Below are 15,132 nucleotides of genomic sequence, written 5' to 3'. Positions count from 1 at the left end.
GCTATTCTGGATACCACAAATGGTATTTGGAGCTCACATTCCTAATCCTGTAGCTACCTGTGTGTACACAGAAAAGTCTTGCTTGTTATTTCTATGCCTCGGTTGAATCCTGAATTTACACTTTAATTTTAGCTCTATTACTGCATGTGTTTCTCCCTTGCTAAAGTTACAAGATTACTGGTGACCTTGCCTTAAAATGCATGAGTGACGTAACCACCATACTACTTCTTTGGTACGTATCTCTTAGAATTGCAGCAAGTGCTTCACTTTTTAAATCTACCAGCAACATATATATAAACACTAGTGCTCTCTCTCTCTCTCCTCCTCTCTCTCTGTATATATATATATATATACAATAAATAGGGTTATGGCTGTTGGCATGGTCACATCTGCACTGTAAAGCTCTCATAGCTTTAAAAAAAGGAGGACCAAGTCCAAACCTGCATGAGCAATGCACCCTTGGCCATGCTGAAACCAGTTTGTACACAGGAATTTTTGGGGAAAATGACATGTCCTACCCCAATAGGGTGCCAAGGAGCTCTCTAACACAATGACATTGGCATTGATGACTGAATCCTTGGGAATCTTCTGTTTGGTTCATGACTAGCCATAGTGTTCTATCTTCAGAATTTTTTCTTGGAGAAGGCAGTCTCTCTGGGGTCTGATCCAGACAACAATATGGCCAACCTTGGCCTAGTTCTTGTCCATTTTGACATGAGCAGGTATAAGATATCTGACCTGCCCAACTTGTCTTTGTCCCACATGGCTGGTGCCCCTCATCACATATGCTGCTGTACAGAGCTGGTAAGAAACTTAATTGTGGTGTTATCTAACCATAATGTGACTAACATTTACTTGAATGATTAACTTCAAGGCTCATGGTCTATGATCTCCTCTCCTGCATGTGATTTACCATGCTAACAACCTCCCAACATATTTTCCTTACGTTCAAACAAAGCTTTGAAGCTTTTGCAATTAACATTCTCTTATTTAATTTTGTAAACATAGGCATAGAAGTTTAAGCTAAAAGTTGAAATTCTGTCACTTCTGAGAGGCTCTGAGAAGAGAATTAGGTGGTTTTAGGTAGACTTTTGTCTTTTTAGGTTGTCTTACAAAACTGATGAATATGAAGAAAGAAAAATCTGATCTTAGTTAGAGAAAATGCTACTGCTTGTGCTGTTAAATAGAAATATAACAAAATGTATCTCCCCCCTTTCTGCCAACCTTTGAGATCTCTGCAACTCTGACAGCTGTATCTTAACTAATGCATTATGATGACCACTTTTAGACATTTATTTCAGAATGGAATGAATTGCGTTTGTGCAGTGCCTTTCTCCAGTGGCAGCCCATGGTGATGAGTTCAGGTATATCTGTGGGGATAACCTTCATAGTAATAGTAGGCTACATCACACTGTGGGACAATCACCTTACAAGATGGTAAATCATGAACTAGTCAACTGTGAGCTGTGAACAACGGTGGAAGTCCAAAATGAGTATGAATCAAAATGATGCTGTGGATCAGTTGTTATGGCACTGGCTGTGTAGCACACAGATTTTTGTTTCTCAATCCCTTCTCTTTAGTAATGTTGAGAATGATATTTTCTGCAGGGGCTGATCTATGAGGCAGAGACCAGGCAGGGAAGCTGGTGTGTTTCTGCAAGAGGATGGGGCCCAGCAGGCAGCCGTAGCTAAAAGACCTCCAACTATTACTGCTTGTGGGAAACATAATTTCCTAAGGGATGTTGGCATTGCTGTTGTTTGGACTAACAGGGAGGTACTACATGATGCTGCATGTGTCATATTATTTTACTAATGTTCTCCTTTGTAGGTGGGGGAAGCTTCAGTCCTATTGGTCAGAAACAGACGTAAAGTTTTCTGAATGTTGTCAGTAAAATATAGGGACCTCATTTCTTTCTTTCCTTTTTGAACAGTGCTTTTAAGGATTAGGTAGCCAGGAACCCGTTTCAGTGTGTCACTACTCAGAGGGCAGTGACACATTGGAACAGGTTGCCCAAGGAGGTTGTGGATGCCCCATCCCTGGAGGCATTCAAGGCCAGGCTGGATGTAGCTCTGGGGAGCCTGGTCTGGTGGTTGGCAACCCTGCACACAGCAAGGGGGTTGAAACTAGATGATCACTGTGGTCTTTTTCAACCCAAGCCATTTTATAGTTCTATGAATATGGGGTTTAGAGGGTCGGAGTCTGTGTTTTACTTCTGGTGTAGATACTAGTTCCCTTATGAATCAAGTTCCAAATTCAGCTCGAGCTCAGCTCTCAGCTCTTCAACCTTAGACTCCTTTCTGCCCTTATTTCTCCGTTGGAAATGCAGCTTCTGGTGGATGTGGTGTGAGCTCAGAACTTCTTGCATTGGAGCCCCATCTAGTGGGCAGCAGGTAGTACTGAGAAGCGTCAAAAGCAACTTGGTGGTGCTTTGAGAAATACAAAGCTCTAAAAGGAGCTGATAGAGAGATCCCTAAGGAACATAATAACTGCAAACAAAATCACTATGTTCATTCATCTCCTGCTGACATCTTGCCATTTTGTTTCTGTTTCTCGTTATGTACATAATGTTATTTTGCATTGGTGTACTGATGAATTTTCAGAACGTACAGAGAGCGTATCTCAGTCCTACATAAACAAGCAAGCAAAATGAGTTAAAAGAGCTATAAACAACCAAACAAAAAAATTTATCCATTCGTTCTGCACCCTTGCAACCCCTGCATTTCTTGTACTGTTTTGGAGGAATGGCTGCATTATTTCACTGTCTACTCCGTAATCAATGGTAAATGTTTCTAGGATGTCAGAATTACTCTGCGAAGTAATCCATAAATTAAGAGGTTTCTTTGGTAACCTTGGAAATAGGAAGCATTCCAGCACTATTAAGCAGTCTATCAGAGCCAAATGTTTTCAATCTGCATTTTATCTCGAAAGAGCTGCTTATATAGCTGTTTGCTAAGGCAATTCATTCTGATATGAGCTGTCATGAACTGTTAGTGGTATGTATGTATTAGGAACAGAAAAGAAAATTGCTCAAGAAATGGAAAAATGTTTTAAGGTTCTTCCCAAGTTACGTTTACAAATGACATTTTTTTCTAGACCACCTGTCAAATGAATTTAGAGAACCAAATTTGGGTATCAATTGCACTTAAGTTCAGTATAACCCTAGGGAGTAAGGTGGATAGCCAGACAGAACATATGACCCTAGCTGTCTAAAAATTTGACTTTTTAAAAAGTTAAAAAAAAAAAAAAGAGAGAGAGAGAGAAAGAAGGAAATAGATGAACTATCTTATAACTATAATATTGCTCTCCCTGGCAAATGTGTTTTACAGAACTAGCTATTTTCAAGGGACTGTCTTTAAACTCTTTGCGGCTCACTGTCTCAATTTGAAACGAACCCCAATGAAAAGTACTTTCTGAAGAATTTCTGTGCTATCTGTACTTTCAGACAGGATCACAGGAGGTGGAGACTGAATACTGCAGAATTTATTTAATGAAGTGATTTCACAAAAAGTTATTTTACAAAGGACGGTCTGATTATTTTCATTAAACTGCATAGCAGAGTTATTTAAACACAGTGCATGAAATCCCCCAGGAAGAGATATTGCAAGACAAATGAGTGTCTGACTAAAATAAAAGGAGTATTGTTGGGAAAGAAACCTTTTTTTTAACTTTGGCTATTGAACCATGATCTTGAAGTCCTCTTCATTTATTTTTTCCTTTGTGTATTTTTTTTTTAACAGTGAGAAAAAAGGACAAGTTATTTAGTGTCTGGAAGGCTTTCCATGCCTTGAAAATCTGACTTCAGTTTACTGCTTATAAAAGAAGAACAGTCTGTAAGGGAGAAATGCCTGTGTGTAAAAAAAGTAACCAACAGATGATCTATTCTTTTTTCTCACTGATATCATATACATTTTTATTATTTTCTGTTTTCAACTTCTCTCCTTTTTTTTTTTCTTTTTTCTTTCTCTTTCACATCAGATGTCACTTTTGTAGCATAGTTACTGTTCTCTCTTTTGACTAGTTTTGTCTTGTACTGTCTCCGAAGTCATGTAGAGAGTGGGTCAGAACTTAAGCTGTGCAAATTCTATGCTCATATACATGGAGAACCTCTTCTCTCCCCAACCCCCACCACTCCTTCTCTTTTGTAATTTGTGTCTCTCAGTCTGTAAGAGATAAAAAAGTTTCTGAAATAAATGATCCTGGAAAAAATGACTTTGAGAATAAATGATCTGAAGCACAGTGCTGGAATTACAGCAGCTGGAATGGTCCCATAAGAGCTATTACACTGACCAACAGTTGTCCTAGTTCAGCTCCTGACGAAAGGCGTGAAGGGCTGACAAAGGTGAATAATGATAATGTTTTCAGAGCATAGCTTTTATTTGTATTGCAGCTATATTCCACTCTAGACTAGACAGAAAATATCTTTTTCACCATAATAATAACTAAGTTTTAGAAAAAGTTCTCAAACTGAGACAGTATCGAAACTCTTGATAAATGGAAGTCCTTCCATTACCCATACTGAGGATCAAGTCCTGGCCTCAGTCTCCTCTGTGTTCTCCTATTTAATTACTCTTTCATTATTCAAATTTTAGAGAGGCTGGGCATAATGTCAGAAATGTCTGTTTGGAGAGGGAAGATTTAAGTCTTTTAAAATCCATGAAGCAATTAATGCCAAAGAGGAGGAGTGGCAGTGGAGAGGACAGAGGTGTTCCCAGACAGCATGGAACTGAGGACTAGGCATGGGAAAATACAGGTGTTAAGATACAAGATACATGAAGGTCAAAATGCATGACCAAGTGCCATGGGCACTGAGACTCTCACAGCTCAGTGGGCAGTCTGTCTCTTAAGATACCTATGCATAAGTTCTGTATCTAAGGGTATACTTATCTGGAGGTAGAGATAAGTCATTTTGGTACAGGTGTTTTGGATAGAAATAAAATTTTATCTTGAAACTCCTAAAAAAATCTAGTAATCTCCCCAGAACATCAACTCCCATTCAGATATTTTCACATCAAGCATAACCGATGAGTCATACTTCAGATGAACATAACCTAGTGCTGAGGTGATCTTTGGTATCCACATGAGGCAGTGAAGCTCTTTGAGGGAATGTGGCTGTTAACCTGTGTGTGTGAGTAAACAAATAGATCTTCATGGCTTATTAACATGGGTTTAATTTCATGTTGATGTAGCTACAAACTGCACAGATTGGAAAAATGTTAGGTGCTAAATATAATATTTAGTATGCTTTTGGATATTTAATATTTGGTAGTATGAAGTTTAAATCATTGGCAGTACCAAAATAGTTACTCACTGAAACTTACTTGTTTGAAACTAGAGCTCGAGAGCCAAGCAAAAGTTAAATGAGGCCTTGAAAGAAATTTGACCAGGTTAAAGAGCTCATTGTTTAAGGGTGAATACCACAGAAACTCTGCTCTCCTAGTTTGAATTCCTTATAAAATTTTACGTTGTGAATTCTATGTGTTCTACAATTCTACGTATTGTGAATAAGACAGTAGACATTTCCTGGTAAATGCATTTTCACTGATGGCCTACATTAGGCTGTGTGTTTGAAGAGAAGTCTTTGGAGGAGACTTTCACCATTTATTTCAGTTTGTGTTTATTACGTCTTGTCCTGACACTGGACACCACTGAGAGAGCCTGTCTCCATTTTCTTTACACCTTCCCTTAAGGTATTTATACGCATGCACATGATCCCCCTGAGACATCTCTTCTCCAGGCTGAACAAGCTCAGGTCTTTCAGCCTCTCCTCTTGCATCAGACGCTCCAATATCTTAGTCATCTTCATGGCATTTCACTGGAAATATTTGTTTAATAATGCATAAAGCAATTAATCCAAAGATGGTAAATGAATATTAGTTATTACAGTTGCAAGATTATCATGATGCCACCTTGAATGTTTGTTTGAAATTATTCTGAATATTAAGAAATTTAAACACCTTATATAAGATATATTTGGACAGACTACTATTTAAATTCTTTCTTGGAGGGAGTTGCTGATCTTTGGTGTTGATCTTTAACTGTAATACATCTACCTAGAAAGACGTCATTGTTCTTGGCTCCTTTTCTGATATCTTTTATACACACTTTGATTTATCTTACCTCCTTGATTGGTTGATGTTTCCTAGTTGTTTCTTTCAATAGATTACATTTATCAAAAAAAGTGTATTAGTTTTTCCTCTTTATGATTCCTTGGTGCTAATTTTATGGATTCTACTTTAAGAAATGAATGACTAAAATTAGACAAGGCCTACAGTTAGATCTAGTGTCCTCTCCCTGCCTGTGGCAAACAGTAAGTACTTTGAAAGAATTTGACAACCAAGGCAAACAGATGTGTTATGCTGCTCCCCAGAATGGTTTCCTTCCTCTCAATCAATTCCGGGTCAAGGGATCCTTGAGAGCAGTGTGATACCTCTTCAGCTGTGAATTCAGAAGGGCTGGATGTGGAAGGCTTATTTCAGGACCAGCGTCAGCTCACCATGTTCCAGGTGCCCATGTGGTCCATCAACAGGAAGTGTGACTGCCTACAGAGAACCCCAACAGAAGACTGAGGGACGGCATGATTACTTATGCTGGTAAGCCTTAAATGTAACCCTGATAATCCCGTGTCTTGGTAAGCAGTGAGAGATGATGGCATTGTGTTCCTGGTTCTCCTCTCATCTCCGTGGATAGCACCAATAAAAGGACACTTTGTTTTCCCTTGCTTCCTGAAGATAATTAATAGGAAGGTGGGAAAAGGAGAGGAATAGCAAGAAGTGATAAAACTCAAGACAAACAGTGAGGCAAATTCAAATATGTGTTTCTCTTGAGGCTCTGTTATTTCCCCGTACATGTGACACATTAAGAAATTTCTGCCATACTCCCATTGGAAAGGGTGTGACACTGCACATGTGTGTCCTTTCTGCCAGTACAGAGATACATGGGTAGCGATGTGTTCTCTTTTCAGTGCCATACTTATTAATAGCTGGGAACAGAGGCATAAAAGATATATCTAGCATGACCTTAAAACACGATAGATTGGAGATCCACAGAAAAGCAGGCCTCATTTGTTGTCGTTTCCATTTAAAATCACTGAGTCCAGAGGAAAGCTCTTACTTTCCCTTTTGGATAGTTCTGTTTGCTGGCTCCTTTCATAATTCCTATGCAGACATGACCTTCCAGCCAGCCTTTCAACCACTAGCTGTCACAAACATTGTTACGCTCTTTACATATCTGTACTTATTCTACCTGAGATTAAACAGGAAAGAACTATCTACAAAGTACAATATACTGTCTTTTTGTACACACAGCTAAAGTTCAGCTGAGGCTTTTTTTATCAGAGGGGAGTAATGGAATGCAGGCTTGCACAGTTAATGTTACCTGGAATGCTTCTGAAAATAATCCTAAAGTATTCTTTTTTTACATTATTCCACTTTCTAAAGGCTTCTCCCTTCAAGATTCTTCTACTTTTTTTTTCCTTAACATACCACTGCAAACTGTTACTTTCATTGCTCAAAGTTTATTTTGATCAACATCTATCCCACATCTCTGATTATCCAAAGATCAACACATAATGTGAACTTTCTTATTACTTCATTGTCTACTTCTATCACTGTCTAGGCAATCACTTTCTTTTCCCCTTAACTTGGAAAATGACAATTATTAACATCCCAATGCAAAATATTTTCATGATGAAAATTTATGTTTCCATTCAAGACTTTTCATGCAGTGGAAACTCTGAACTGCTGATTTGGGTCCCTTTGCCAGGGAGAGGGCAAGGATCGGTCGCTCCCTGAGGTACCCTTAGCAATCCCAAATGCTTCTATCATGTTACGACGTTGCTGCTGTTGTCCTGTTGTAAATGTCCAGACATCTTGACGACTGCAGTCATCTCAAAATTTTTTCCTCTCCTGCTCTGCTCTGTAGTATTTGTGTCACTTGGGGAATACTGCCAATGGATTGGATCAGGTACAATCATAACCAGACAGGCCACTGAGGGAGGGAGAACAGCTGTCCTAAGCATTCAAAGCTCTGCATTCTCTGCAGCTCTGAGGTGATCTGGACTGCAAGATATTTATTAAGCTGGAAGAAGGCCTTTTTTGGTCTTGCAGCTCACTGAATCTGCTTACCTGTTATTTAGATGCTTTACAGTAAATGTGGGATGGTACATAGTGCTGCCTGATTGCAATAGAAATTCAAGAAAGAAACAGGTTTAATGCTCCCTTTTGGAGAAAAACATATACTGCCAGCTCTGCAGTATTATTAAGCTATTTGAATATCTGGAGTCCACGATATCGTCTGACTAAAATCAAGAATAACGAATAAAGGCTTTAGTTCAAGTATCACTGAAGCAGGAATACAAAGTTACATAATTCTATCTGTAAGAGATTTTCAGTCAGCAACTTAAATATTGCCTTGTGATAAAAAATAGTTGCAGAAGAATACTCATAAGCCCAGAACACAAAAAAAGACACGGGTGAGTTGACTTCTAGATAAAACTTAAAATGAAAAAGAAAATAGGAATTTCTTGTATAAGCTTATATAGTGTAACTATGGGAAATAGTCTTTATTTGGTTAAAAACACCCTTTGAAATCAAGTAAGTCTTTAACTTGAGGATGAAGGATGCTGGTGTCAACTACCCGGAGTCACATTTAATTACAACTGAATGTCAAGGAGGGAGAAGAGTAAAATAACAGTTAAATTGCCATGGCAAAGGAATTCAGTGAATCCTCCAGTCAGGAACACTTGTTGCTGTGCAATGGCTGAAAAGTGGTAGTGGTAACTGTGAGAACTGGTGATCACCAAACGTATCTTGGCTTGAAGCACTAGCAGGGCTTGCAGCATTTGCTGATGAAGACCTGGAGAAGTGACTCACTGGCATTTCTGTAAAACAGTAGTCAGTTTCCTTGTCACTAAAAGTATCAAATTCTGTCTCATAAGACTGTGCAAACTCTGGGCCTGGCAAGGTTAGCACACTTCTTGTTGGACCCCCTTTGTACTGAACTCAATTCTTTTGTTTGTACTGTAATTCTCTAAGTGTATATAACTAAGAAATTCCTTCAAAGAATTCCAGCAGTAGCACTAGAAATTACAGGGTCCTACTACTATCATTCCTAAAGAAAATTGTGCCTGGGCTGTTTCCAATGTTTCTTGCCTGTTCGCAGTGGAATCCTGGTCTGACCTCTACTGTATTATTCCTTTAAGTTGCTGTCCTTGTGAGTAACTTAATCCTTGAACTAAATAATATCATTTTTTAAAATGAAAATTACCTGCTGCCAGGAGTATAGAAAAGACTTAGTACTCTAGAGCATATTTACAATCATACATAAGTCAGTGAGGGGATCATGTGTGCCATGGGTCATACGCTGCATAAAGAAGTACTTTCAGTGACATGAATTGATGAATATGTCACGCAAAGTTCAATAACCCTAAATAGCAGGATATGCCTGAACTTGATACTATTTGATGATCTCACACGTTCTCATATTGAACTCATGCAGGTGATCTGCTGTGTGATCTGTTACATACTTGTTACCTTCTCTTTTTTTTTTTTTTCTCCTGTGGAACAGGAACAGTTAATTTCCAAATTATCTGTGCGAGGATAAGTGGAATCTGAAAATGTTTTTTCTCTGTAAGATTATGTGACCTTGTTGTGTAAGGCGGGAAAGAGGAGAGCCAAAAATACAGAGACAAAAGATCTGACTAACAATGACAAAGTCAGTAACAAAAATGTGTTTTGTTGTACTATTTGGTGAAGGTGGTAGAATTTATAATGTTTCTTCCAGCAAAACGATCTGACTGAGAAGCTCCTAGTGACAGGGTGACAAGAAATGGTGAAGGCAATGTATAAACATACAGAGACACAGACCTAACAAGCAGTGATGGAGAATGTGAGGAGAAACAAAACTCACCGGTCACTCTATTGATGGGCTATCCCAGGAAGACTAACCTGGACTTTGCAAATGGTAAGAATGTAAACTAGGGTGTGGAGATCCTGAATATTGGGCTAGGAAGTGCGATTTGGTAGAACTGTGCAAACTGATGAAGGAGTGTTTAGGAGAAGGGAATGGGGAAGGAAGAAAAGGGGAGAGGAGAGGTAATGTACATAAATTAGAACAGAGGAGATTCTCTCTGAAAGTCAGGAAGCACTTCTGTGCTGTGTAGGTAACAGAGCACTGGTGCAGGCTGCCCAGAGTCTGCGAAGTCTCCTTTTTGGATGTAGTGCTGGGCACCTTGCTCTGGGTTTTCCTGCTTGAGATGGTCCCAGAGGTCCCTGCCAACCTCAGACAATCTGCAATTCTGTGATGTGGCTATCTGTGCCCATGTTTTATGTGAGTCTTATGTTTAGGAACTGCTGATGCATTGCCTTGTCTTCAGTAGTCTTGGAGACCAATCATGTTAATGTCTTCTGTGGATGTTAATGTCTTCTGTACATCATTGCACATCTCTGCAATACATGTTCAGCTTCACAACTGATTGAACTTGCAAATGGAAAGCAGCAGCTGAGTCCCCCATCCTGGCAAGATATCCTGGGTCACAGAATGGGGTGCAGTGTCTGGGTAGGAGGAGTTTGCTCCTAGCATCCTTTACCAACATGAATAAGCAAACTCTACTGCCCTGCACTTACATAGTGATAACCTCTTCCCCCCCCCCAAGAAAATCAGGAAAGAACATTCAGAACAGGGCCAGTATTGGGCTTCAGAGAAACCACAAAATCGGACTATCTAAATCCTCATCAGGGATGAGAAAATAAATGATCAGTTCCCACTCACTCTCCTGGGATGCAGATATCTTGGATGTCATCTGATTAGGAAAATGGTAGGAAATAGGACTAATGCTCTCTACAACAGTAATCATCTCAACTGGCATTTACCAAAGCTTGATGGCGTTTAAACAGACTTTGTATGATGTTAGTCAGTGGTGGATTCAGGGACAGTACCAATGCAGTGCACAGTGCCAGTGCAGTGACGTCTTCAGGCCACTTGACTGCAATGTAACTGGTTCCTGTCTCAGCCTTCTTACCAACTGAATGTGTCTAGATTTCATCTCTCCTTGCTGACACTAAGATTAGTTGATGGAGTAAGTGCTGCTACTGCGAATGCCTGCAGAACATTTCACCACACACTGTATGACACTTGAATAAATATACCAGAGTAAGACAAAATCATGATGGCCCTTATCATTGTACCTGGCTGAAAAATAGAATGCAATGGTAAAGGAAGAAAGAGTGGCTGATATATACTGGGGGTCTCCTATGGTATGGCTTGTCTAACTAACTGCAGTTAGTAAACTTTAGTAAGTGCTACTATTGTCATTAAGTTTTCTCAGAAACAATTTCCAAAAAAATGTTTGGAAACTTTCCAAAACATTTGATTAAATAAATAAATAAATAGAAATCTAATCAGTATGTTCGTGCCACAGGTGGGAGACCAATTTTCCTGGCTCACCCTAAAACTCAGAAAAGCATGCTTAGTTAGGCAATCCCATTGTATGAAACCCCAGTTTTGATTAAAATATCACTGTCAGCCCATTACCAGCTTTACAGTATTTCGTGCTGTCTAAAGCAATGGAAAATATATTCTTCTTATCACTTGCAATAATTCACAAAAGAAGAATTTGGAATGCTTTACTGCATGAAGCAATCCTATATTTTCTGTTTGTGTTTGAGCTAGCCCACTGCCAACTCCTTAAACAGGCATTAAATCATGAAGGATATGATTCAGAGCCTTCCTGAGTCAGTAAAACCTTACTGCTGACTCTAGTATGCTCCAGTGTAGCACCTTGAACAGCAGAGTGACGCATTACAGTTTAAATATCTTTTAAAATGTCAACTCAGTGAATCATGGGCATGTTTGCCTTCTTAGATATAAATAAGAATACTTACTAAGAGATCAACTTTATCTTATGTTGCAGGGAAAAAGTACTCTACATGTTGTGTATACAGGTATTGTAGAATTTGCTCAAAGTTTAATGCTGTCTGATGTTCTGGATGCACTTCAGTCTACCTTTGTAGAATTGCCTGTAGAAAATCCTGGTCTGGATTTTTAAAACTCCCTCTATCAATGCTTTTTGCAGCTGTTGCTGTCCTGTCTCCCAGGATTTCCACAGCCTTCTCATGGTTGTAAGTGTCTTCTACTTTTGTAAACGTCCTGGCTCTGGCATATGCTTATCTTCACACAGCCTATCCTCATTTCTAGGAGGGGTAGCTGAAGCTTTCAGTGGGGAGCCACTGTATGTGCTCTAAAATACTTGTGAGTTAGGTGCTGAGAAATTAAAAAGGCGGTAGTAGAAAAATGAAAATAAGTAGAAGGTAGGAGGTAGAGAAAGAAGTATGCAAGCTTCTTAGGAGCTGGGATGGGGCTGTCCTTTTTCCACCTGAAGAAGGCTGTCAGGTATGTTTAATGTTTAAATGGACATGAAAATTCTAGAGTACTTCATATATTCTTCTGTTTTTAATAAGAGATATCTTATTTGTCATATACCTGGACCCCACTACTGATAATCTTGAGCATCTGATCAAAGACAGTAGCTGAGTAAAGAGCCTGATTTTTTTATATGTTTAGACTTGCATCCATTGTTTTGCCTTTCATTTGTAATGCCAAGAGAGATGCTAGGATATGGGTAGCTATGAAGGAAATCCAAGAGATGTTTCGTAGAATCATAGAATGGCTTATGTTGTAGAGGACCTCAAGGATCACCCAGTTCCAGCCCTCAGCCATGGGCAGGGTTGCCACCCAACTTATCGTTCTGCTCAGGACCCCATCCAAACTGGCCTTGAGCTCCTCCAGGAATGGGGGATCCACAACCTCCTGGGCCTGACCTCCCTTTAAGTAAAACATTTCTTTCTAACATCTAATCTAAATTTCTCCCCTCTTTTGAAGTCATTCCCACTTGTCCTATCATTATCAGATTGCATAAAAACTCACTCTTCCTCCTGGTTGTAAGCTCCCATAAAGTATGGAAGGCAGCAGTAAAGTCTCCCTCTGTTGCTTTATGATTCCCAGCGTACAGTATCCTTTGTCATGATGTAGCATCAGAAATCTTACCACAGGGCTCTATAAATACTTAGAACTACTGCAGAAAAGAGGAACTTCATTTCTAGTTACCAAACTCTCAAGTCATGTGAGGCTATGAATACACTAAAAGCATTTGAAGAAATCAAGAGCTAAAATATTAAAGCCATGCTTCAGAAGATGTCTTTCATAGATGCAATATGTTTTCCTGGAAATGTAGAGAGAAAAAAACACAAGGCCATCATTGAAGAATTCTTGCAGGCAAAAAGCACTGTTATATTTCCTTTCATTATTGTTTTGATGTTTCCTCCCGTAGCTAACAAAGCTAATGCATCTTTTTTTCTGAGCTCCATTGCAGGTCTTGATCTACCCCTAATGGGAGTAGCTGAGCCATTACTTAAGCCTGTACACATGTAAACTTCCCACAACAAGGGACTGGAATAAGACAGAGAGATAATTCCAAAAGACCACATTCACTAAAGGATTTTAGCACAAGCTCAATTTTAAGTGCTTGAATAATCCTTTTGATACCCTGCTAAATCTCGGGTTTAAAAAAGCACCTCTTAGAAAAGAATTTCTGTTTGGGAATTAGAGGGATCAGGGAGAGGTGCCTTTAAAGAGGAAGTTTGTGCCAGGCCATAATCTAAATTTTTTATATAATTAAAATGTTGGATCATTTCTGGATTGTAAGTGCCCTGCTGCCTAAATTTCAATACCACCGAATGACACAATATTGCTGTTCTCCTTTCTACTCTGTACTGTGAATAACTACAATGAGAAGGATAATTTTTTTTTCTTACCTGTAAACAATTTGGAGTCAGCCCCACTGCATGACTATTTCTTGCCCTGTTCTGCTCCCCAGAGCCCTCAGGATGCACTCTCACATTTTTGACATCCAGCCACACCCTGAGGAAATAACTTAAAATAGAAGAGAGCTCAAGTGTTAGGACAGACAGACCAGGCTGTACGTTCCTCTCTTTCTTTATAGAAAATAAATATAGCACAAGGAATTTAAAACAGAGTGTAATGAGGACTGTAAAGTTTTCCTGCAAACCTACCTTTTCCCTCCTAAAAGATAATGAAATAGGAGAGCAGGAGCGCTGTAAGTAAAGTGGGTTTGCTCTGTTTTATTCCATGCTAATTACTTTGACAGCTGCTTTGGATCAACATCTATGCTCAGTGCATATGTACTCATTCTACCACGTCTGGCTGTGAAGATCTAATTCTGTCAGACTGAGTTATAATTTAAGATCGAAGGGAGGAAGGCAGAAGTCTGCATCAAGGAAAGAGTAGTCCTACATTATGAGAAAGTGAGAAAGATCCTCAACCAGAGTTATTTAGGAACTTTGGATATGATTAGAATCATCTGGTTAAAGGCTTTCCCACATTCTCCTTTGCATCCCTTACATGTGTGCATAAGAAAAAAGCATGACTTAAAAGTATGTTGTTCACATATCAAAATTTCTTATACCATGTGCTGAAAAATCTTAGTTGCCATTTAGTGACTTTGGTCTTGATCCCTTGATCCCTTGATCCCACTTGATCTGACACAAGTGAATTGAAAATAGGTTTTGTTGTTTTAAAATACTTTGAATATCCATTAATTGCCATTATTATATGCTGCAGTTTCACTGACTAAACTCACTCTTTGTGTCATTACCAGCCATGTTATGAGGTGCCATTAGGTGTGCCATATATTCCCAGAAACATTGTCCTTATTTCCAGGCAGAATAAAGGAATGTGACTGTTTCTTTACACTTGTCACAAAGCCTTGTTAAGGACCTGTTCCCCTCCTTTCCTGTCACTTGTGCCATATGACAAATCTCTACAGGGTTGCTCATCACCAGAGTAGGGTACCACCATTGAGCCCATGTTCACCAGCTCAAGCAAGCACTGCTGTCCCATCGCATCTGAATGTGTTTGAGCCACCGCAGCAGTGCTGTGTGCTGCTAGCATCCATGCTTCTGCCCTGGATCTACCAGATGAAAATCTGGGAACCGTACAGGCTCTGAATGTCCATTTTAGTTGGTAGTAATCAGGGATCCTCAGAGTCTCACAGAACTGTGTGCTTTGGGTTGTTTTCTTTTTTTTTTCTTCCTTTTTTTTTCTTTTTTTCTTTCTTC

Source organism: Meleagris gallopavo, chromosome 2 (assembly GCF_000146605.3).
Source record: "Meleagris gallopavo isolate NT-WF06-2002-E0010 breed Aviagen turkey brand Nicholas breeding stock chromosome 2, Turkey_5.1, whole genome shotgun sequence".
In the NCBI taxonomy this organism is placed as follows: Eukaryota; Metazoa; Chordata; class Aves; order Galliformes; family Phasianidae; genus Meleagris; species Meleagris gallopavo.
Note: the sequence above shows the minus strand (reverse complement) of the source record.